A 23,566-nucleotide genomic window follows, 5' to 3' on the forward strand; every position below is an offset into this window, starting at 1 on the left:
AATGTAATGAAAAAAGTATAAACATAGCCCAGTGTGCAAAATACTCATAAATATATATCTGCGATTATAGATGCGAGGGAAAGCCCCGCATCAACATATATGCAGTAATAGTATACAGAAAGTGATAATTGTGCAATGTAGTCATACATGCGTCCCTGCAACTTGAGATGCAATCAAACACCCAACATCCACAATCAGATATTGTGATCCATAAAAGGTGCCAATAGTGCAATAAAGTCCACACCAATACTGTTATCATGCAAATGTGACTTCAAATGTCCACACAAAAAGTCTATTCAAAAGTGCAAATAAAAGTGACTTGTGCTGAATTCTTCTATTTCAGTTCTGGTGCACACACCAAATGTTTCCCCCAGGCTCTCACCTCCAGTGGCGGCCCCAAATAGGCCAAATCAAGCAGATGGATAGTGCTTTGGTAGAGAGGATGGGTTTCCTGAAGCGATTCACCTTCCCCGAAGGATGTCCGTGGATCTGGCTCTCCGTCTCAACTCCCGCCACTCACAGCAATCCCAGAGAAGTATTAAGGAAGAAAGGAATAGCTTCCATAGTGTAATAGTTTAAAATGAAGTTTATTATGACAAACGTAGTGACTTACATTAAGGTAAAAAACGAGCAGTAGAAAAGCAATAAGCTTCCGGGTTTGGCCATCCCCGGGAAGCATCGGCACCTGGCTCCTCCTACCCTGACACGTTGCGTCACACCACGTGACTTTCTCAAAGGGATGAGGAGTCCGGTGCCTGATAGCCAGTTTAAATAAGCGCCGCTGTCATAGCAACAACTTCAACAAACATTAGAAACGATCCTCCGTGCATAATAGACACGCTTGGTGGATAATATTAACAATTCATTATATACGAAGTACTTCATACATGATCAGTTAGACTAATTTCTTCAAGGTAAGTACAAACAATAAAAAGGAGTAAAATGAAGAATAAAAAATCTAATATACAATCAGCATCCATGTTTCCTGCAATTAATACACCACCTACGCCATCTAGTGGTGGCTTAATGTATATCATCTAACACAATCATATGTTACAAAAAAACAGGGGGAGAAGCAGGAAAAGAAGGGAGAGAGAAAAAGAAGTCTATGTGTATCTTAGACAACTCAGGTCCACTTCCCAGAACCTACCAATGATATTTATATGCTCAATAAAAGGCACATTGAAATCAAACCCACTGTTCACGTAAACTACATCTTTAAAAAAAAAAAACTTTTCTATGTTAATTAAAATAAAACTTTCTTCTCACAATATTTAAAATCAACAAGATGTAATCTAGGTCGTACCTGACATATGGTACCATGTGGGGAATGTTTACATCAGGACGAGGGGTACAATCTACCTATTAGTGTCTGATGTGGGAATTGTAATATTGTAAAAATTAAAATAAAAAAATCTATAAAAGCATACATATTAAAATCTAGATTAAAATATTATGTATTGCCATTAAAAATTAGAGATAAAACAGTTCAAATCAAATTCTATGTTGTGTCCTGAAGGCCATAAAGTTCGTAATTCGTGGATCCATCTTGACTCTGCCTGACTGATTTTAATAATTTTGTTATCGCCCCTCCAATGGGGTTTATACTTTTCTATTCCACATACTCTCAGTGATGAAGGGTCACTATTATGGTACTCTGCATAGTGTTTGGATAGACTATGCTTATCGTAGCTTTTTTTAATATTACGTACATGCTCTTTTAGTCTCATCCACAATGATCTCTTTGTTCTGCCGACATATTGAATACGGCAGGGACACTCCAAAAGATAGACAACTCCTTCACTCCTGGATAATATTGACAATTCATTATATACGAAGTACTTCATACATGATCAGTTAGACTAATTTCCTCAAGGTAAGTACAAACAATAAAAAGGAGTAAAATGAAGAATAAAAGTAAAAAATCTAATATACAATCAGCATCCATGTTTCCTGCAATTAATACACCACTTACGCCATCTAGTGGTGGCTTAATGTATATCATCTAACACAATCATATGTTACAAAAAAACAGGGGGAGAAGCAGGAAAAGAAGGGAGAGAGAAAAAGAAGTCTATGTGTATCTTAGACAACTCAGGTCCACTTCCCAGAACCTACCAATGATATTTATATGCTCAATAAAAGGCACATTGAAATCAAACCCACTGTTCACGTAAACTAAATCTTTAAAAAAAAAAACTCTTCTATGTTAATTAAAATAAAACTTTCTTCTCACAATATTTAAAATCAACAAGATGTTTGATTTCAATGTGCCTTTTATTGAGCATATAAATATCATTGATAGGTTCTGGGAAGTGGACCTGAGTTGTCTAAGATACACATAGACTTCTTTTTCTCTCTCCCTTCTTTTCCTGCTTCTCCCCCTGTTTTTATTGTAACATATGATTGTGTTAGATGATATACATTAAGCCACCACTAGATGGCGTAGGTGGTGTATTAATTGCAGGAAACATGGATGCTGATTGTATATTAGATTTTTTACTTTTATTCTTCATTTTACTCCTTTTTATTGTTTGTACTTACCTTGAGGAAATTAGTCTAACTGATCATGTATGAAGTACTTCGTATATAATGAATTGTCAATATTATCCACCAAGCGTGTCTATTATGCACGGAGGATCGTTTCTAATGTTTGTTGAAGTCGTTGCTATGACAGCGGCGCTTATTTAAACTGGCTATCAGGCACCGGACTCCTCATCCCTTTGAGAAAGTCACGTGGTGTGACGCAACGTGTCAGGGTAGGAGGAGCCAGGTGCCGATGCTTCCCGGGGATGGCCAAACCCGGAAGCTTATTGCTTTTCTACTGCTCGTTTTTTACCTTAATGTAAGTCACTACGTTTGTCATAATAAACTTTATTTTAAACTATTACACTATGGAAGCTATTCCTTTCTTCCTTAATACTTCTCTGGGATTGCTGTGAGTGGCGGGAGTTGAGACGGAGAGCCAGATCCACGGACATCCTTCAGGGAAGGTGAATCGCTTCAGGAAACCCATTCTCTCTACCAAAGCACTATCCATCTGCTTGATTTGGCCTATTTGGGGCCGCCACTGGAGGTGAGAGCCTGAGGGAAACATTTGGTGTGTGCACCAGAACTGAAATAGAAGAATTCAGCACAAGTCACTTTTATTTGCACTTTTGAATAGTCTTTTTGTGTGGACAATTGAAGTCACATTTGCATGATAACAGTATTGGTGTGGACTTTATTGCACTATTGGCACCTTTTATGGGTCACAATATCTGATTGTGGATGTTGGGTGTTTGATTGCATCTCAAGTTGCAGGGACGCATGTATGACTACATTGCACAATTATCACTTTCTGTATACTATTACTGCATATATGTTGATGCGGGGCTTTCCCTCGCATCTATAATCGCAGATATATATTTATGAGTATTTTGCACACTGGGCTATGTATATACTTTTTTCATTATATTTTTTTCAACATTTTTTTCCAACTATTGTTATATTCTAGAGAAGAGCAGTGCACACTTTACATTTCACAGCATGAGGAACCATACATAATTTTCTGCACTTTAAAAATATTTTTGGGCTGTATTTTCAGTCACATATTATGCAACTTTTGATTATTTTGCACACTGTGTCACTTATCATTATTTGTATTATTCATCGCATCAGGAGTCGCACCACGCACAAAGCACTCTACTAGTTTATGTAATCTTAAGTCAATATTGTTACGCAGGGGCTTTACTGTGACAATTTTAAGATATAAGCACTGTGCACTTGGAAGTAAGAAGTCATATGCCAATATTGTGATAGTAATCTGAGCTTTTTCCGGTCTTTGGAGTGGTCTTAAGGCTTATTGCTACATACCTGTATTTGGTAATAGGACGATTGTACTCACACTGAGTGGTGTAGCATTGGTGATCCGTTTTTCCGCAGTTTGGTATTTGAGGATAGATTAGCGCCACATACTATATCTGATTTTTATTATCTATTCATTGGGGTGTGGGAGTGCACTCTTCTATGTTGGCAGCTTTTTATCTGGTACCATCTTTTAATACTTAGGTTCAATGTTTCATTAATGAGGTTGTGGTTTTGCGCATTAGTCCCTGTACTTTTGTTCAGGCTCAGGATAGTTGACTCCGCAACCAGAGAACAGCTGATTCGTATCTTCTCCGTAACAGGGCCTCCTCTCTCAGTCGATGCCTCTTACGGAGAAACTCAGCGTTGGACGGAGCCTGAGGACCTGACATCACCACATACTAGCTGATCGGCTTCAGCCACGGATGTGTATTTTTTCGTTTGCAATTGTGTTTGCTTTGTGCTTTTGATGTCAGTCGTCCGTCATGTGGAATAAAGGATTTTAACCTACTGCACTATGAAGCGTCTCTCTTCCTCTCCTTAATACTATATATCACGAGTGGCATTGTCAGAGCAGTGGATACTAAGAACATTCCTGGCTGCCGCTGCAGCACTGGGAACTACCAGACGTGAAGCAAACTTTGTTTGGGTACGAATCAGCTGTTCTCTGGTTGCGGAGTCAACTATCCTGATCCTGAAAAATCTCTGTAGTAGGGATCCAACATATCTGGTAAGCAGCTTATCTTTACCTTTGCTTGACCTGTGAAGATTTATGGTGAAGACGGCACTATTTCAAGAGAAGAATTTGTCCCTAAAACACCTCCTATTAGGACATTATTTAACCCTTTGATGGACTGTTCAATTCATTCAATATTTATTCATTTATAGCAATAAAAACTGACAATGTTCTAATCCCTCTCCACTTTAACCAAAACTGGAAAATAAAAGTTTTGCCTATGTTATTCTTTAACAAAATATGAGCAAACTCATAGCCACTAGTATTTGTATTTACTCTTACTTTGGATTTCTGGGTATTTAATCATGATCAGGAGGCTCCATCTCAGAGTGGTGGATGTAGTTTCCATTCCAGCACCAAACAGTTGGGTCACCAGGGCAATTAAGTTCTCATCAGGGTAATACAGTGTAGATTCTGGTTTTCCCTGAAAAATGGAAAAAAGGCAAAATATTTGTGAGCATTTATTATCTTATTGGTTCATCAGTTGCATAGATACCAAAGTCTCATATTTTTTTCATTAAAAATAATAAACATGTTATACTTACCTGCTCTATGTAATGGTTTTGCACAGAGCAGCCCGGATCCTCTTCTTCTCGGGTGACTCTTCTGAGCTCTTGGACCCTCCCTCCTGTTGAGTGACCCCACAGCAAGTAGCTTGCTTTGGAGGCACAGGGATCTGCAGACCAGCCACACCCCATCTCTCTCCTCATTGACTCACTGACTTTGACTGACAGCAGCAGGAGCCAATGGCGCTGCACTGCTGTCTCAGTCAATAAGGAGAGAAGTCCCGGACAACCAAGTCTATCATGCAACATCACTAGATCTAGATGGACCTCAGGTAAGTATTAGGGAGCTGGGGGGGAGGGGGGCTGGAGCACACAAAAGGATTTTAATCTTTATGCATAGAATGCATAGGGATAAAAAATCTTCTGCCTTTACAACCATTTTAAAGCCACTTTAAAGCCCACCTCTGAGTTCTGGACTTCCCCACTCCCCCTAAAAGGTCTCCTAAGCTGTATTGCATATAAATATCATTGGTAGGTTTTCCCACCCCCATTCTAAGCTTGATCTATCTAACCCTGTAAAGAAAATATCACTCTATTTACCTTTTCTGCAGCCACTCCTGTCGGCTCCTGTGTAGGAAAGGTAGTTGACAACGGAAGCCTCGTAGTAAGTCTATGAGTGATGTCACTTCCCACGCATTTCCCAGCCGTTGTCAGCTTTCTCCTGCACACAGAGGACGCTGCTGGATATCAGACTGGAGCAGCTTCAGAATAGGTACGTATAGCAATCTTTTCTTTAAAGGGTTAGATGGATTAGGCTTAAAATGTGGACAGGAGTAGGTTTAGAGTTAGGTTTTGCCTTTACTTCCACTTTAACCAGCCTAGAAGATGGATGAAGTCTTCCACCAAGGTTTAGATTACTAGGCAGCTCACAAATTATTCTAAATAGCTCTGCACGTAAACCTTTTTTACTTGTATTGTTTTATTCGAATAGTATAATTGCCAAAAAGCTCTCCTGTTATTAACTTCCTTTCTTTCTTGCAACAGAAATTAAGCTAATTTGGGATTCCTTTTATAACTGTGTAGTGTCTTCTAACATGATTCGTGTACTGGGGTTGAAGGAGAGGTATTTTAGGTTGAGTGCTTAGAAAGTTCAGTTAGAGTAGGGAATGGAATAAAATCCCTGTCTTTTTTTGCAATCTGTGACCCTTGGGAGGATGTCACTTCTCCTCATGTCCTGTAGACACAACAAGAAATGAGACTCTCCATTGTAAGAATACCCCTCTTTTCTTATTCAGGCAACAAATCAACATTTTGAAACTTTACATTTTGGTGCCAGTGTACACCAGGACAATTAGAGAAAGTGAATGTTCCTTACAGGGCCACACATCAATAAACAAAATCACAGGGCTATAAAATAAATATGAAAGGAAAATTTAAAAAAATATAAAAATTAATATTGTCAAAACATCTTATTTTAAAATTCATAGTATACATCAATTTGAATAAAAAAGACAAAAGAAGCAAATACAGCCAACAATTCTAAAGCCCATCTGTTCACTTAAGAAAACTATTGGTCCATAATATATTGTTTGATCATATAGTTAGAACTTGTAAAATGAACAGGACGAATTTACAAAAAACATAAAATAGGGTAAAATTGATTAGAAAAAGCTGTATATCATACATTTTGTATTTAATTAATACATGTTGATACTAATAAAACCTTAACACATAATTTATTGATACTAGAATAACATAATCCAAAATGAACTGATTGTATTATTTTATTTTGGATTATATTTCATTATTTCTTGTGATCCTTATTATATTACAGTATATTCTATGAAATTATAGCATAACCTATGGAAAAAGTATTGATAAGGAAATTAGTCTAATTGCAAAATAAAATATAAAGGCCTGGGTTCACGCTTGTGCCACAAACTCTTCTGCCCCGTACACACGGTCGGACATTGATCGGACATTCCGACAACAAAATCCATGGATTTTTTTTCCCGACGGATGTTGGCTCAAACTTGTTTTGCATACACACGGTCGCACAAAGTTGTTGGAAAATCCGATCGTTCTGAACGCGGTGACGTAAAACACGTACGTCGGGACTATAAATGGGGCAGTAGCCAATAGCTTTCATCTCTTAATTTATTCCAGGCATGCGTGGCACTTTGTGCGTCGGATTTGTGTACACATGATCGGAATTTCCGACAATGGATTTTGTTGTCGGAAAATTTTATATCCTGCTCTCAAACTTTGTGTGTCGGAAAATCCAATGGAAAATGTGTGATGGAGCCCACACACGGTCGGAATTTCCGACAACAAGGTCCTATCACACATTTTCCGTCGGAAAATCCGACCGTGTATACGGGGCATTCAAGAACCCTTGGAGATGGCTAAAACAGAAAACTTTGAATGTGTTATGACATGACCATCTGGAAAGATATGTTGAAGTTGATCTGTACCTTGTTTGTTGTTTATTTATAGTGTGACATGCCATACTAGTCATGTTGACTAAACTGCACATATCTTTAGACCATATTGACCAACCATGTATGGGCCTTGTACACAGTATAAATACTCTTGTAAAAGAGTAACTCAGCCATGTATGTTTGAATAAACATTTACAATTATTCACCGTAAGAATGAGTGGTCTGACTAAGTTGCACAACAGTATGAATAAATGAAAGACTAACTCCATTTAGTCCACTGTTAATGTAGGGGATCACCTTATTGCCTGAACCACTTACCACAAAATGTAACTACCTCCTACCCGCCATATAAAAAAATGATGGCAGACGGGATGCTCCATTGTTCTGGAAACATCATATGACGTTGCTCCAGTCTCACCACACTTGCGCGCCAATCTTGGGTGTCACTGGGGCACGGTGCAACCCCGATTTCTGTAAAGAGCTGTGTCCAATCACAGCTGCTCACATGTAAACAAGGAAATGCCGGTTGACAGAGTGTGAGGAGAGCGGATCAGTGGCATCTCCTCACAGGAGAGACCTGTACAGATAATCAGTGCCCTGATTATCACTGCAGCCCCAGCAGTGATGCCAATCTGTACCCATCTGTGATGCTAATCTGTGCCCATCAGTGATGCAAGTCCATGCTGCCTTTCAGTGCCTATCAGTGCTTGCTCATCAGTGCCGCCCATCAGTGCCAATAAGTGCCGCCCATCAGTGTCCATCGGTCCTGCCTATCCATGTCACCTATCATTGCCCATAAGTGCCACCCATCAGTGCCACCTATCAGTGCCCATCAGTGCTGTATATCAGTGCTGCATATTAGTGCTCCTCATCAGTGCCACCTCATCAGTGTCCATCAGTGTCGCCTCATTGGTGCCCATCAGTGAAGGAGAAAAATTACTTATTTACAAAAATATTTTAGCAAAAAAAAAAAAAACAGTGTGATTAGATACCACCAAAATAAAGCTATATTTGTATAAAAAAAAATGATAAAAACTTCATATGGGTACAGCGTTGCGTAACTGTGCAATTGTCGCTCAAAGTTTGACAGCACTGAAAGCTGAAAATTGGCCTTTGCAGAAAGGGGGTAAAAGTGCCCTGTATTGAAGCAGTAAAAAAAAAAAACTTTTGGCTTTAGATACATTTTTAAAAATCATAAAAATAGATACATTTAGTTACATTTTCATAAAAATGGCCAGTTCCCTTCCTCACCATGTGAACTTTTCACATCATAAAATGTCATGCTCACCTCTTGCTGTTTTGCCAGGAAAGCATCAATAAGATTTCTATGATGATCTACGTCCAGGCCTTTCCTCTGCTTAGTAAATGTATCTCTCATAAAATCATTCAGTTGTTCACTGTTTGCAACAATTGTGTTGTGGGTTCCTGGTAGAGGATCTATCAATGTAGGGAACATGTCATACAGCTGAAAAAGAAAGAAAGGAGGTCACCTCAAAGGGTATGAATGTTTCATAACTACCACTAAGAAGCAAAAGAGTAGTGAACCTGAAGCAAGGAAAGAACTCTCTAGAAGCTAGAGATAACATACTGTAGAAACAAGAAAATTCAGATACAGTAGACCCAATTACACAGACTGCTAATTGGCTAATACCCTCTCTGTTTCTGCTCTGTCTTGCCTCAAGTTTACATAGTGTGGCTTTAATCATAAAAGCAGTACTTGACATTTTTATTAGAAAGTCAAAAATTGTGTAAATTGTGAAAAAAAAACGTGTATTTTAGTCACAGAAAAAAGGCTCCCAAAACATTGCAGTATCTTTGTGCTACATATTTGTAGAAACAAGCCCCCAAGCTGCCTAAAACATTTATGCATCTTGGGCACATAATAAAATGCACATTTTTGCCCTGAAGATTTGTTAAAGCTGCCAAACATTATATAATTTCTGAAAGCAGAAACCCTGGAAAATAAAATGGTGGCAGTTTTAGGTAATTAGAGTAGAGTTATGCCGCTAACACAGGAGCGGAATGTCCATCAGAAAAAGTCATTTGGGGGCTTTTCATCGTATGCCCCATCTGACTTTTTCCATCAAAAATTCAGACGGACTTAGATAGAGAACATGTTCTAAATTTTTCAGACGGAATGAATTACTATCGGGAAACCCGTTCGTCTGTATGCTGTTCCGACGTACCAAAAACGACGCATGTACGAGACGGCAGCTATTGGCTACTGGCTATTGAACTTCCTTTTTCTAGTCCCATCGTATGTGTTGTACGTTACCTCGTCCTGGACGGTCAGACTTTGGTGTGACCGTTTGTATGCAAGACAGCTTGAGCGGAATTCCGTCGGAACTCCGTCGGAAAAACCTTCAGAGTTTATTCCGACGGCAAAACCGGTCTTGTGTACAGGGCATAACTGTTTATCAAACCTATTTTTTCAGTAAACAATATAGTAAAGTTAATTTTTGTGATGTTATTCTCAACCAACAGCCTAGTGTACCTGACACACTTGTGGATCCCCATTTGGATACAGAGGGTTTTCACCTTCTGGATTGGAGCTGAAATTTGTAAACCCACTTGAAATGTGTGTTGCATTGTACCCCTGCCACCTTCACATTATATAATGCTGCCATGTCTGATACCCCAATTGTTTTGTGGAATATGAGAGGTGTGCACGATCATTTGAAAAAAAACAAGCACCAACTGGCTATTCTTGGCCTTCTAGAAACCCACTTGACTATAGACACTTTAAGATGTCTTAAGTATTCTTGGTAAGATAAGCATATCATTCCATCTACACCTCTTATTCCACTGTTCACTCGACTTTCAGGAATTTGATTGACTTATTAATACTGAGATCGATATGTTTTTTCTGTACTATAGGCTATATTTTCTATATTGTGTCCTGGTGTTTATTTACATACCACCACCATTCACCAGAGATGTACTGAATGTACTGTTAGAATACCTAGTGGGAAAACGTAATGCTCCTTTGCTTATACACAGAGATTTCAAGTTATCTTGACTCCTTTTTGGATATACCATCCCATAGACTGCCCCCTAGGGGAACTGTTCTTTCTCAATTTCTAGATGAGATAGGAGGAACAGATATGTGACCTTTTAGATACCCTCTTCCTCTCTCTCAAGATTTGATGTATGTCTAGGTCCCCTGACGGTAGCTCCATTGAAATTCAGTGTCTGCCCCGTGGAGTGTCGGATCACTCTCCCCTAGCCCTTTGGCTCAGATCTCAACTCCCTACCAATTTGCCCAGGTCCCCTTGGAACCTGAACGCCTTTTGGCTGCACCCCTTTCCTAAACACTAGAGAATTGAAACACAGGCTACGGAGTTTTTTCACATACACGTGGATCACCCTAACCCCTTGCTGCTATGGGAGATGTTTAAGGCTTTTCTCCACAGAGTATTTATTTAGGAAATTACAGCTGTTAAAAGAGCCACCAAAGGGCAGGAGCTATGGGTTGAACTGCGGGTAATACAATTGGAAAGGGCGTACATTGACTCCCCCTCTGATCAGTCCAGGGAGGAATGGATGGCTGCTCAGGACATGTACACTTGTTTGCTCTCCTCCACAGTGGAACAAAAATGGCTATTTTCCATGCAAGCCTATTTAGCTAAGTTAGCACAGTCCCACCAAATGTCACCATCTATTGGAGCATTGCGGGCCCGCTCAGGTATACTGGTCAACACCCCCGACCACACAATGGAGGAATTGAAGGCATTCTACTCTGAATTATCCCATTCCTAACAGACATATACTGATTCCTTGAATCAACATTTACAAGGTATTAACCTTTCCACTCTATCTGCGTCTCATAGATGTCTTTTAGATTCCCCGATTACACTGAAGGAAGTACAACGGGCAGTCAGTTCTTTCCCCAGGCATAAGGCGCCTGGGGATAATGGAATACCCATGGAGGTATACATGTAGTATGCGGACACTATTTTACCATTCTTACTAAATGTGTTTAATGCCTCTTTTCAAACACAATTCTTACCGCCATAAATGACCAGGGCCATAATTGTCCTCCTCCTGAAACAAGGCAAAGACCCTACAGACCCTAGTTTATACTGTATAGGCCAATCTTGCTTCTTTAAAGTGGTATTAAGATATTGGCAAAGGTGCTGGCACTTAGACTCAATAAGGTGAAAGCTAGCATTGTTCACTCAGATCAAGAAGGGTTCATGCCCAATAAATCCACTGTTATTAATTTGTTAACCTGCAAACTCCTCCAGACAATCCAGACCAGACCATTGTTATCCCTCAATGCTGTCAAAGCTTTTGGAGATACCTATGGGAGGTACTGCCTAGATTCGGCTTTGGGGATATATTTATCTTCTGGGTTCGTCTTTTATATCATGGTACCAGGGAGGCCGCATTAACTTCTCATCCTTTCCAGCTAGGCAGAGAGTGTCTGTTTTAAAAGCCTTCACAGATCATCAGTTCATCATTAACCATTAATGATGGCTCTAGAATTATCGCTCTCACTCTGGAGTGTAGAGTGATACACTATATTGCCAAAAGTATTGGTGATCGCTGTCATGTGTGTTGAAGCCCCTCCCCCCCACAGTTAGAATCACTCCCTAGGACACACTTAACCCCTTCATTGCCCCCTAGTGGTTAACCCCTTCACTGCCAGTGTCATTTACACAGTAATCAATGCATTTTTATAGCACTGATTGCTGTATAAATGACAATGGTCCCAAAATAGTGTAAAAAAATGTCTGATGTGCCATAATGTCGCAGTCCCGATAAAAATTGCAGATCGCAGCCATTACTAATAGAAAAAAAATTATAATAAAAGTGCCATAAGTCTATCCCCTATTTTGTAGACGCTATAAATTTTGTGCAAACCAATCAATATACGCTTATTGCGATTTTTTTTAACGAAAATATGTAAAAAAATACATATCAGCCTAAACTGAGGAAAAAAATAGTTTTTTATATATTTTTGGGGGAATATTTACTATAGCAAAAAGTTAAAAATATTGCTTTTTTTCAAAATTGTCGCTCTTTTTTTGTTTCTAGCGCAAAAAAAAACAAAACGCAGAGGCGATCAAATACCACCAAAAGAAAGCTCTATTTGTGGGAAAATAAGGACGTCAATTTTGTTTGGGTATGACCACACAATTGTCAGATAAAGCAATGCAGTGCCGAATTGCAAAAAGTGCTCTGGTCAGGAAGGGGGCAAATGCTTCCGAGGCTGAAGTGATTAAGTTCATGCATGTGTAAAGGCAAGTGTCCCAATACTTTTGGCAAATTTAGTGTATGTGTTTTAGATTTGCCATTTGGATTTGCCGTTTCACATGCATTTATGTGTGTATATGGGGGAAAAAGGGCTTTAAACATTTTTTTTTATGTATTATTTCATTTTTATTAACTTTTAACTTTTAAATATAACTTTCTTGCTTGTAGCCCCCTATGTAATAGCACATTTCTGGTCACTGGTCCTCTGCAAGGAGACATTAGGGATTTATTCAAGAAATCAACATTAGAGCGCAGGGGCGGACTGACAACTCACGGGGCCCCCGGGCAATAGAAGATTAGGGGGCCCCCAGGCTTACAGGTGGCCGCCATGCCAGGAGTAAGTAACAAACAAAACAACATATAGAGTACAGCAGTCAGGATGAGTGCCATGCTCCCATCAGAGTCCTCCCTTACACCAAAGTCCCAACATTTTCCCTCACAGTCCACAGAGTCCTACCTTATGGCAGAGCCCCTGTCACCTTCTATCAGCATACCTCACAACATTTTCAGATGGGAATGAGGGACACCTACTAGCAAAGGTATGTAGGCAGAGGACACGCCCCCTGCCACACCCCTTTAAAGGAGAATTAACCAAAAAAAGTTTAATTAAATCCACAAGGGCTTTTTTTTACCACTACTATTTATAGCATTTTATATACAACTATATAGATCAGACCAAAATGAGGGACAAATGAGGAGGAATGAGGGACAGAGGGACATTGCTCCAAATCAGGGACAGTCCCTCGAAATCAGGGACAGTTGGGAGCTATGTATCAGTGTCTCCTTACACACACCCTCTGTGTGTTCCCTTTGCACCTTAGTGCTTGGTGTGGCAGGCAGCTGGCAGGAAAAGGCCTTTAAATTAGAAAAAAAATCCACTTGTTGCAGGCTCTGAATGGCGCAAGTGAGTCTTAGAGCCAGCGGAATAGTGAACTGCTGTCGTTGGCCTCAGATCTGGCAGTGGGGTGTGTGAATAAAAGCCATGCTTGATGTGTGCCATATCTCCGCACAGGCACGCACCCAGACCTGCCCTGCCTGATCTGAGGCCAGGCTCAGCAGTTCACCATTCAGCTGCCTCCGAGTGGCAACAAGTGGATTTTTCATGGGCATACGATTGTTAGATTGACTTCTGTTTAGCGGCAGTAGGCACAAATGAAACATACAGTATACATACACACATATAGTACAAACAATACAAACTGAAAAAGAAAAACATCAATTGCAGCCACTGTGCCCATCAAACGCAGCTACTGTGTCCATCAATTGCTGCCACTGTGCCCATCAAGCGCAGCCACTGTGTCCATCAAGTGCAGCCACTGTGCCATCAAACGCAGCCACTGTACCCATAAATTGCCGCCACTGTACCCATAAATTGTCACCACTGTACCCATCAAACTCAGCTACTGTGCCCATCAATTGTTGCCACTCTGCCCATCAAGCGCAGCCACTGTGCCCACCAAGCGCAGCCACTGTACCCAAAAATTGCCACCACTGTGCCCATCAAACCCAGCCTCTGTACCCATAAATTGCTGCCACTGTTACCATCAAATGCCGCCACTGTGCCCATCAACTGCTGCAAGTGTGCCCATCAATTGCTGCAAGTGTGCCCATCAATTGCTGCCAGTGTGCCCATCAATTGCTGCTACTGTGCCCCATCAAATGATGCCAGTGTGCCCATCAATTGCCACTACTGCGCCCCATTAAATGCTGCCAGTGTGCCCATCGATTGCCTCTACTGTGCCTCATTAAATGCTGCCAGTGTGCATCGCCCAACTGTTTCACAGTGGGTCAGCGGCGGTGTCCTGTACGATCCTCGATGTCTTCTTCTGTCCTCTCTATCATGCGCCCAATCACAGTACCCGCCCATGGTTCCTGACAGAGGCAGAACGGCAGTATGCCTATGTAAACAAGGCAGATAGCCATTCTGTGACAAGGGAATATAGAGATCCTGTGTTCCTGCTAAGCAGGAACGCAGATCTCTGTTTTCCCGCAATAAAAGCACCCCCCACACAGTTAGAAAGCACTCTCTAGGGACAAATTTAACTCTTTCATCACCCCTGATGTTAACCCCTTCCCTGCCAGTGCCATTAGTACAGTGACAGTGCATATGTTTTAGCACTGATCACTGTGTTGGTTTCACTGGTCCCCAAAAAGTTTATAGCGCAAAAAATAAAAACCGCAGAGGTGATCAAATACCACCAAAAGAAAGTTCTATTTGTGGGGAAAAAAGGACATCAATTTCTTGCTGTATCGCAAGAAAGGGCCTGGTCATGAAGAGGGGGTAAACTGTCCGGAGCTGAAGGGGTTATAAAAAGCCCACAGCATATTCCAATACCTACAGTATAATTTATTTGCCGAAACAAGCCCCCAAAATATTTCATTATATATGCTTGCTGACAGAGCCATTTCTGCATTTTTTTATTGGCGCAACTATTTATCAAACCAATATTTTCACAAAAAAATACACTAAAGTTAATTTTGTACACACAAACTTAAAGCAGAGGTCTGCCGAAAAAAAAAAATATTAAAAGCCAGCAGCTACAAATACTGCAGCTGCTGACTTTTAATATATGGACACTTACCTGTCCAGGGAGCCCGCGATGCCGGCAGCCGAAGCCGATCTGTCAGTCGGCTCTCGGCTGCTGCCGCCGCCATCCTCGGTAAGGGAATCAGAAAGTGAAGCCATGTGGCTTCATTTCCTGGTTCCCTACTGCGGGTGCACAAGTTTCGCTTTGCGTCCTCACTGGTCCCTGCTATGTTCTGGGACCTGTGTGTCTCCCAGAATACTGTTGACAGGTTGCTGGGGAACTTTAAAACATTAACTTTATTACTCTCACAGAGGGGGTTGATAGTCCCTATATGATAGCTTATTACTAGTGACCAGTCTTCTTTAAAGCTTGATTCACACCTATGCATTTTTCGTGCTTTTTTGCATTTTGGAGATTTGCAATCATCACCAGCATTAGCACCTAACTTTTCCTGCAGCCTGTGATCTGTAACAACTACTCCATATCTCTTCCAACACACGATGAACAAAGGCTGCTGGGAACCATAATTTTATGAGATGAGGGCTGACAAATAAGAAAACCCCAATGATTGGCCCTTCGAAGCCAACTGACCACTGTTCAGAGATTAGGAAGTCCATGATTAGTAATTGCGGTAGCAGAGTTTGATCACAATAGTTTGCTTTTTTCTTGAACTACAAACAGCTTGGCTTTAGGATTAGGTCAACCATGAGTTTGGCCTGAAGCACATCCATAATGATGTCACTGAGGCATAGCGGTTGATTTGCTAAAGGAAAATAGAATGTTCACTAATGTTCACTACCATGAGTCTTACATTTTCATTAACACGGTTCATAAGGCTTAACAAGGTGGCATCGTCATATTCAAATCTGTGATTTAGTAGCATGGAAACTATTATATTGGCCACAGCAGCAGTAAGATTGGTCCTATTGTCAAAGGGCTTCCCTTAAAATGAAAGGAGAAATGAAAAAAAAAAAAAAAACAATGTTTGTAGTAAAAAAAAAAGTCCAGAGTCCATATTCTGACTCTAACTACAACTGAATAGCTGCCCAGACATAACAGGACAAGGTGGTAGACCATCTTGGTGTTTACCATACTTGGATGTTCTCCATAACCTTCTTCTTCGAAACTGGACTGCAAGGCACAGCAATCCTCTTCAAATGTAGTCACAGCATGTCTGGTAGAGTACTAGCAAGAAAACCCAAGCCCGTGGACCTCAGCTTTCACCCTTTTTATATCACAGTTGGGCAGTCTGGATCCAAAAAGCCTAGGAACTGAGGTACTCAAATTAAAGTGTTTGTTACCCCAGCATTTCATATTTATGATATGTTCTTGCTGTACCACGGAGTTCTATGAAAAGTATCCTGTTCTCTTTGTATTGCTTCCTTTGTGTGAATTCCCTGGTGATCCTGCCAGTCCCTCTGCTTTACTATTAAAAACTGACTACACTAAGCAGGAGAACACACTGTGGTCAGTTCTCTAGCTATGCTGGGAACTCAGCCTACTCTCCTCCAAAGATCAGACTTGTCTTGGCACGCCCACCCTGCACTGCCTTTTACTGGGAAGATCAGTGTTCTGGTGTTTCTCCACCCCCCAGCTCTTATGTTCCTAAGCACAGGAGGGAATGGGATCTAAAAAGGGAACAAAAGGGTATTTATAATGTTATTTATATCTATATACAAATGTTTTGGCTTTCATTACAACTTTAACCACCTCAATACTGGACACTTTCACTCCCTTTCTGCCCAGGCCAATTTTCAGCTTTCAGTGCTGTCGCACTTTGAATGATATTTATTCAGTCATACAACACTGTATCCATATGACATTTTTATCATTTTTTTCACACAAATAGAGCTATCTTTGGTTGTATTTATTCAATACTTTTTTTTTTTTTTTGCGCTATAAAGGTGCTTTGGAGTGGGGGGGGGGGGGCAAAGTTCTATGTTGAGGACATGTTGCCTGGTATTATTCAGGAGGGGGGGATCGTTCATCCCCTCCCTTTCCTGACCTGCCAGGCTGCATGCTCGGATAAGGGTCTGGTGTGGAATTGGGGGGAGGGCCCATGGCATTTTTTTTTTTATTTTGGCACAAACACTTTAACTCTCCCCCCCACTAACTAACTAAATCAACCCCTGTGCGTGTCTGCCCTGAGTCTGTGGGATGGATTTACTAAAGACAAATAGGCTGTTCACTTTGCAAGCAAGTTGCACTTTACAAGGGAATTTTTCCCAGTGAATGAGATAAAGCTTTGCTGACTCCCATCATCTAATTATGTACAAGCAAAAACAGACAATTTAAAAAAAATAGATCAAAACATTTAAATGTCTATATCAAATGAAAAAAGTTTCACAAAAAAAAAAATATGACTGCTGAAATTAAAGGGACGCTAGAACATCTTACCTCCATAAGATCTAAATGTTTGCACTAAGCATTCAGCTTCTTCATTAATCTTGTCTTCTATACTTTTCTTCCCCATTCCATAATCCCGTAGAGTTGATAGAGTGAATCTTCTCATTACCTTCCAGTTTTCACCATTGGAAAACATGATTCCTGATAGAAGTAAAATGCATCAGAGTGCTGAGTTATTACACATCGCACACTAAACCCTGTGAAATCATAAATATATGTAGAAACAGTATGGGGTATATTTATCAATAATATTGCCTAAATTGTGCTCAAAACTCACCCACTGTATCAAAGCCTTACTTGGCTGGATACCTACTGATTGGGAAAATGCTCATTGAATCTTTGATAAATAGTCTCCTGTATGTACAATAGATAGTAAACATCACTGTGCTACCCTACCTAAGGTGTTGTCACACAACAGCTGCTGTGTCTGAAATAAACAGTGCCCAACAATATACACAGTGGGGTTGACTAAAAGCAAATAGGCTGTTCAATTTGCAAGGAAAGTTACACAATGTAAGGAATTTTCCCTAGGGGTGAGGAATGTCGTGAAGCTCTGCTGACTTCCATCATCCAATCATGTGCAAGCAAAAATTGTTTTTTTTTTTTTTCTTTGTATATGTTAGGACATTCTCTACAAAGCGAAACTTCACCGCATTCACTAAACCCTGGTGCCAAGTCAATTTCATAGTGAAATTTTCCTTGCAAAATGACAGCCTATTTATTAACCCCCGTGAATCAAATGCAGTGTTATACATAATAATATACTGTACATTATATATATGCGTAATATATACATAACATATATTTTATACAAACCGCATACAACTTTTTACATTAAAACTTATGCTGGAAAGTGCAAAACGTAAGCTACACTATATTGCCAAAGGTATTGGGACACCCCTCTAAATAATTGAATTCGGGTATTCCAATCACCTCCACGGCCACATGTGTAAAAAAATCAAGCACCGGGGCGTGGTTTGGCTGCTGCAGATGATGGCCGCCTAGATTCTCTGCTCTCCCTCAGAACGGGGCACAACAGCGATTACAGAGCCATTATTAGCTGCCTTCACCTCCGGTTCGGAGGCCACTGCTTCTGGGACACTCCGGGATATGACCAAGAAGAAAAAGAATACTAATAGCCAGAGATCGAGCCGTTTCCAGGAGTACTTCATGAAGCCGGCTCTCTCCTCTCCACAAGATGGCGCCGAGCGGGAAAGCCGTTCGGCTTCACCCTCACCCGCACATTCTCACACAGCGTCGGACACTCTGTGGGACATGGAGGAACGAGAACAGCTGGACTCCACTGCCTCTCCTCAACCCCAGGACAGAGGTAAGAGAGCCGCTGAATCCCCGGCAGGCTCACCAGTTATATCACCTGCTCTAAAGAAGGAGCATTGGGCTGACGCTGCATACACAGGAGACAGTGCCACTAACTCCCTAGCTGCCTTCCCAGCGTCAGATAATACTCCAGCCTCAGAGAGCACCCTGAAGTCTATGCTTCTCTCATTACAAGCTGACCTGCAAAGAGATTTAAAAATATCTCTCAATCATGTCCAGAGCAGAGTAGAAAAGCTAGAGGACCGAACTGACATCATTGAACAACAACTGCACACAGTGGCTCAGGCACATAATGCAGCTATAGATACACAGGATGCTCAGGCAGCTGCGATTCACCAAATGCAGCTTAAAATCGCAGACCTCGAAGACCGCTCTAGGCGGAATAACTTAAAGTTCAGGGGGATACCAGAGTCGATTAAACCAGGAGAACTAGTGTCCTATCTCCAACAACTGTTCCGCACGCTAGTACCCAACCTGTCCACTCACGACATGATCATCGACCGAGCGCATAGAATACAAAAACCAAAACATCTTCCGGATACTGTCCCTAGGGACACCCTGGCTCGGATTAATTTCTTTCACACTAAAGAAAGACTGTTACGAGCTACGAGATCCATGCGTACATTACCAACCCCATATGCTGCAATTTCCATATTCGGCGACATTTCAGCTGCCACAGCCCAGGCACGTAAACGGTTTGCTCCTGTCACTTCGGTCCTGTAAGACAAACAGGTTCAATATCGCTGGGGCTTCCCTACAAAGCTTCTGGTTACCTTTCAAAACCAGCTGATCCCAATTCTGACACCCAAAGATGGCCTGAAACTACTGCATAATTGGGGTCTCATTCCCCATGTCCCTCCTAGCATTCCTCGATCCAAACAATCTACCAAGGTCCCGGATCCCTGGTCGCAGCAAGACGGAACCTGATGAGATGTACAAGGACCTTCCACCACGGGAACTCTAATATTTTTCTGGCTAATACCATCAGCATTACTCAGTGCCTTATGAGGGGGCACAGGGGCTCTCTAGAGCTGATCTGATCACTCCCCGATACTTCTAGTGTGCTAAGCACATACGTATCTACACGTTAACTTTTGTTTCTCTTTTATTACTTGTTTATTGTGATTTATTGTCACATATTTCCTAGAAACAGACCTAACTATATCTGTCATATCTTCTCAAGTCACTAATTTGACTGCATTTACTGGTTTATCTGGTGTCGTTAGTATTGCATTGTTTGTTGTAACATCCTTTCTTGCTACTGTCAGTCCTTTAACCAAGGACCAATCCCTGGTGTGATAAAACAAACGGTGTTGATCCCCTTCCGTGCCAGGACACGCACTTTACACATCTCTCCTGCAGAATGTTGTCAATTACTACCATTAATGCCAAGGGTCTTAATCACCCCTTTAAGCGATCACTTCTCTGGAAGGAAGCCATATACCAAAAGGCCGATATTCTGTGTGTCCAAGAGACACATTTTACCAAAAACAAAGCTCCGGCTTGTACCCATAAACAATACCCACATTGCTTCTTTGCCAACTCAGATAAAAAAGCAAGAGGTGTATTGATAGCAATACGCTCCTCCGTAGCATTCCAACTACACCAAGTTGAACGAGACCCTCTAGGCAGATTTCTCATTCTTTCTGCATCCTTTAATAACTGCCCACTGGTCATAGTCAACTTATACTCGCCTAACGTAGGACAAAAATCCTTCTACCAGAGTATACTAAACAAGCTTGCTACCTACCCCAAAGAACGTATCATTCTCTGCGGAGACTTTAACGAGATTGTGGACCACTCTCTAGATTCCTCCAATCCTCGCAGGAAAAGCGCATTGTCCTCACTCCTCATAAAGGAGGACCTCTATGATATATGGAGGTGTGCTCATGGTACGGAACGGGATTATACCTACTTCTCACCAACTCAGGGATCATATTCCAGACTCGATTTATTCCTCACATCTAAACTCCTATTACAACAAATTACCTCAGCCCATATTGGGCTCATTACCTGGTCTGACCATGCCCCGGTAACCATCTCTTTAAGCACAACGCATTCCTCCAACCCAAACAAGATATGGAGAATGAATGCCTCCCTACTGACTCACTCGTTCTACAAATCACAAATCGAGGCTGGAATAGAGTCATACTTTTCTATTAATGCTGGTTCAGTAACCAATTCCACGACGGTATGGAATGCACATAAATCGGTAATTAGAGGGTTGTTTGTCAAATTCGGTGCCCATGAGAAAAAAAAGCGATCAGAAATTACTGTCCAGTACTTAAACCGCATTAGGGATCTTGAACATAGTAACAAAACCTCTCCCAATGCACAACAGTCTAAAAAGCTTCACCAACTTCGACTAGACTTAAGCTCCCACCTACACAAAAATTTTGATTTCTACATTAAACGTCTCCAACTATCTTGGTACTCCCAAGGTAACAGGCCGGGCAAAGTTTTAGCAAACCAATACAAACGTAGAGTAATCCAATCCAAAATATTATACCTCACTGACCATCGCGGTCATAGATGTACAAATCCACTAGACATAGCCAACTGTTTCAAAACCTTCTACTCCAAACTGTACAACATCGCCTCACTCTCCTCAGAACCATCCCCCACGGACGTTGACATCCAGTCTTTCCTATCATCAGTCCAGCTCCCTTCGATCACTCCCTCCCAATTGCAAGCCCTTTCACAACCATTCACGGAAATGGAACTCAAGACAGCCATTAACTCCCTTCCCCTCCACAAGAGTCCGGGACCCGATGGATTCTGTAATGAATACTATAAGACGTATTCTGACTTACTTACCCCCCACTTATGCACCTTGCTAAACAGATTCGCAACGACGGGAGACATTCCCAAGGAGTCTCTTGAAGCCTTAATTGTCACCATTCCCAAACAAGGTAAACCCTTTGACGATCCAGCCAACTACCGACCCATATCCCTCCTTAACACTGACCTGAAGCTCTATGCCAAACTGTTGGCCTCTCGCCTAGCCACTCTCATCCCCTCCCTAATACATCACGATCAAGTAGGGTTCATCCCACACCGCCAGACCTCGGATGGCACACGCAGATTTATCGACCTCATTCAATGGACAGAACATCATCGGACGCCTTCTCTGTTCATCTCATTGGATGCAGAGAAGGCGTTCGATAGAGTGCATTGGAGGTACTTGGAAAGCGTGCTCATTAAATTTGGCTTGACTGGTACCTTCTTACGAGCCATTCTAGGCCTTTATACCAAGCCTACAGCTAGAGTTTGGTCAGGAGGGTACTTGTCGGACCCTCTCTTCATCACGAATGGCACCAGGCAAGGATGCCCGTTATCCCCACTCATCTTTGCCATGATTATCGAGCCCTTAGCGGCTGCCATTCGTACCAACCCGCAAGTTGAGGGTATCACAGTGGGTGAGTCCTCCCACAAAATAGGGCTCTACGCAGATGACATCATAGTCTCCCTCACAAATCCCAAACAATCCCTGCTAGCTCTTCAACGAGTACTTAATGATTTTGGACAGGCATCACTATATAAAATTAACCATTCCAAATCTTCTATGATGGGTATTCATCTTACTTCTATTGAAAAGAAGGAATTGTCCCAAATAACGCATTTCTCATGGGCCCCGAACTCAATGTTTAACTACCTAGGGATTCAGCTAGTTACTCCATCAACGGCGCTCCTTCGCAACAATATCAAGTTATTAACTAACAAACTCCAACAAATAAGCTCTGAACTCCGGACAGTGAAAACCTCCTGGGCAGGACGCATAGCCCTAGTGAAGATGTTTCTCCTTCCTCATATTTTATACCTCTTTAGAACTCTCCCAATCCCAATATTGCCTTGCTATCTACACAAACTACAACGTATCCTCAACTCATTCATATGGGAGGGCAAACGCCCCAGGCTACACCACTCGACATTATACCTAGCGACTAAGTATGGAGGAATGGGAGCCCCAGAGATCCAAATATACTATAAAGCGGCAATACTCGACCAAACTAAACATTGGTGGAACCCATCCTCGTCACCTACATGGAAACAAATTGAACGTACTGTGATATCTAAAGACCTTCAACTACTTTTATGTGCATCTTGGCTCAACTATCACCCACCTAGGTCCTTTTTGGACACTGTCAATGCCACGATGAGAGTCTGGCGATCAATTCCACAAAGGCTCAAAGGAATCTCCTCTCACACTCTAAAACTCCTGCCACTCGCTACTCTGGAACTTTTAACACCCGACTTAACCATACACCACTGGATTAGAGCCGGCATCTGCAACCTGAGTGACCTATACACATCTCAAGGATTTACTACCTTCCAACGTCTCTCTACTATCTTCAACATACCACGCCATGACTTCTTCCGATTCCTGCGAATTCGGCACACCCTATCATCGCTTCAGTGGTCCTCCAACCAAGCTACCAACGAACTACTACAATATTATGCCACGCGACAACCCCGTACCAAAGGTCTGTCCTTTATGTACTCACT

General features: G+C 41.5%; 1 pseudogene; it reads right to left on the reverse strand.

Annotated features, from left to right (window-relative positions):
• LOC141139193 (cytochrome P450 2K6-like) overlaps window positions 1-23,566 on the reverse strand; it is a 75,043-nt pseudogene that overhangs the window by 22,475 nt on the left and 29,002 nt on the right.

Source organism: Aquarana catesbeiana, linkage group LG04 (assembly GCF_042186555.1).
Source record: "Aquarana catesbeiana isolate 2022-GZ linkage group LG04, ASM4218655v1, whole genome shotgun sequence".
NCBI classification, from domain to species: domain Eukaryota; kingdom Metazoa; phylum Chordata; class Amphibia; order Anura; family Ranidae; genus Aquarana; species Aquarana catesbeiana.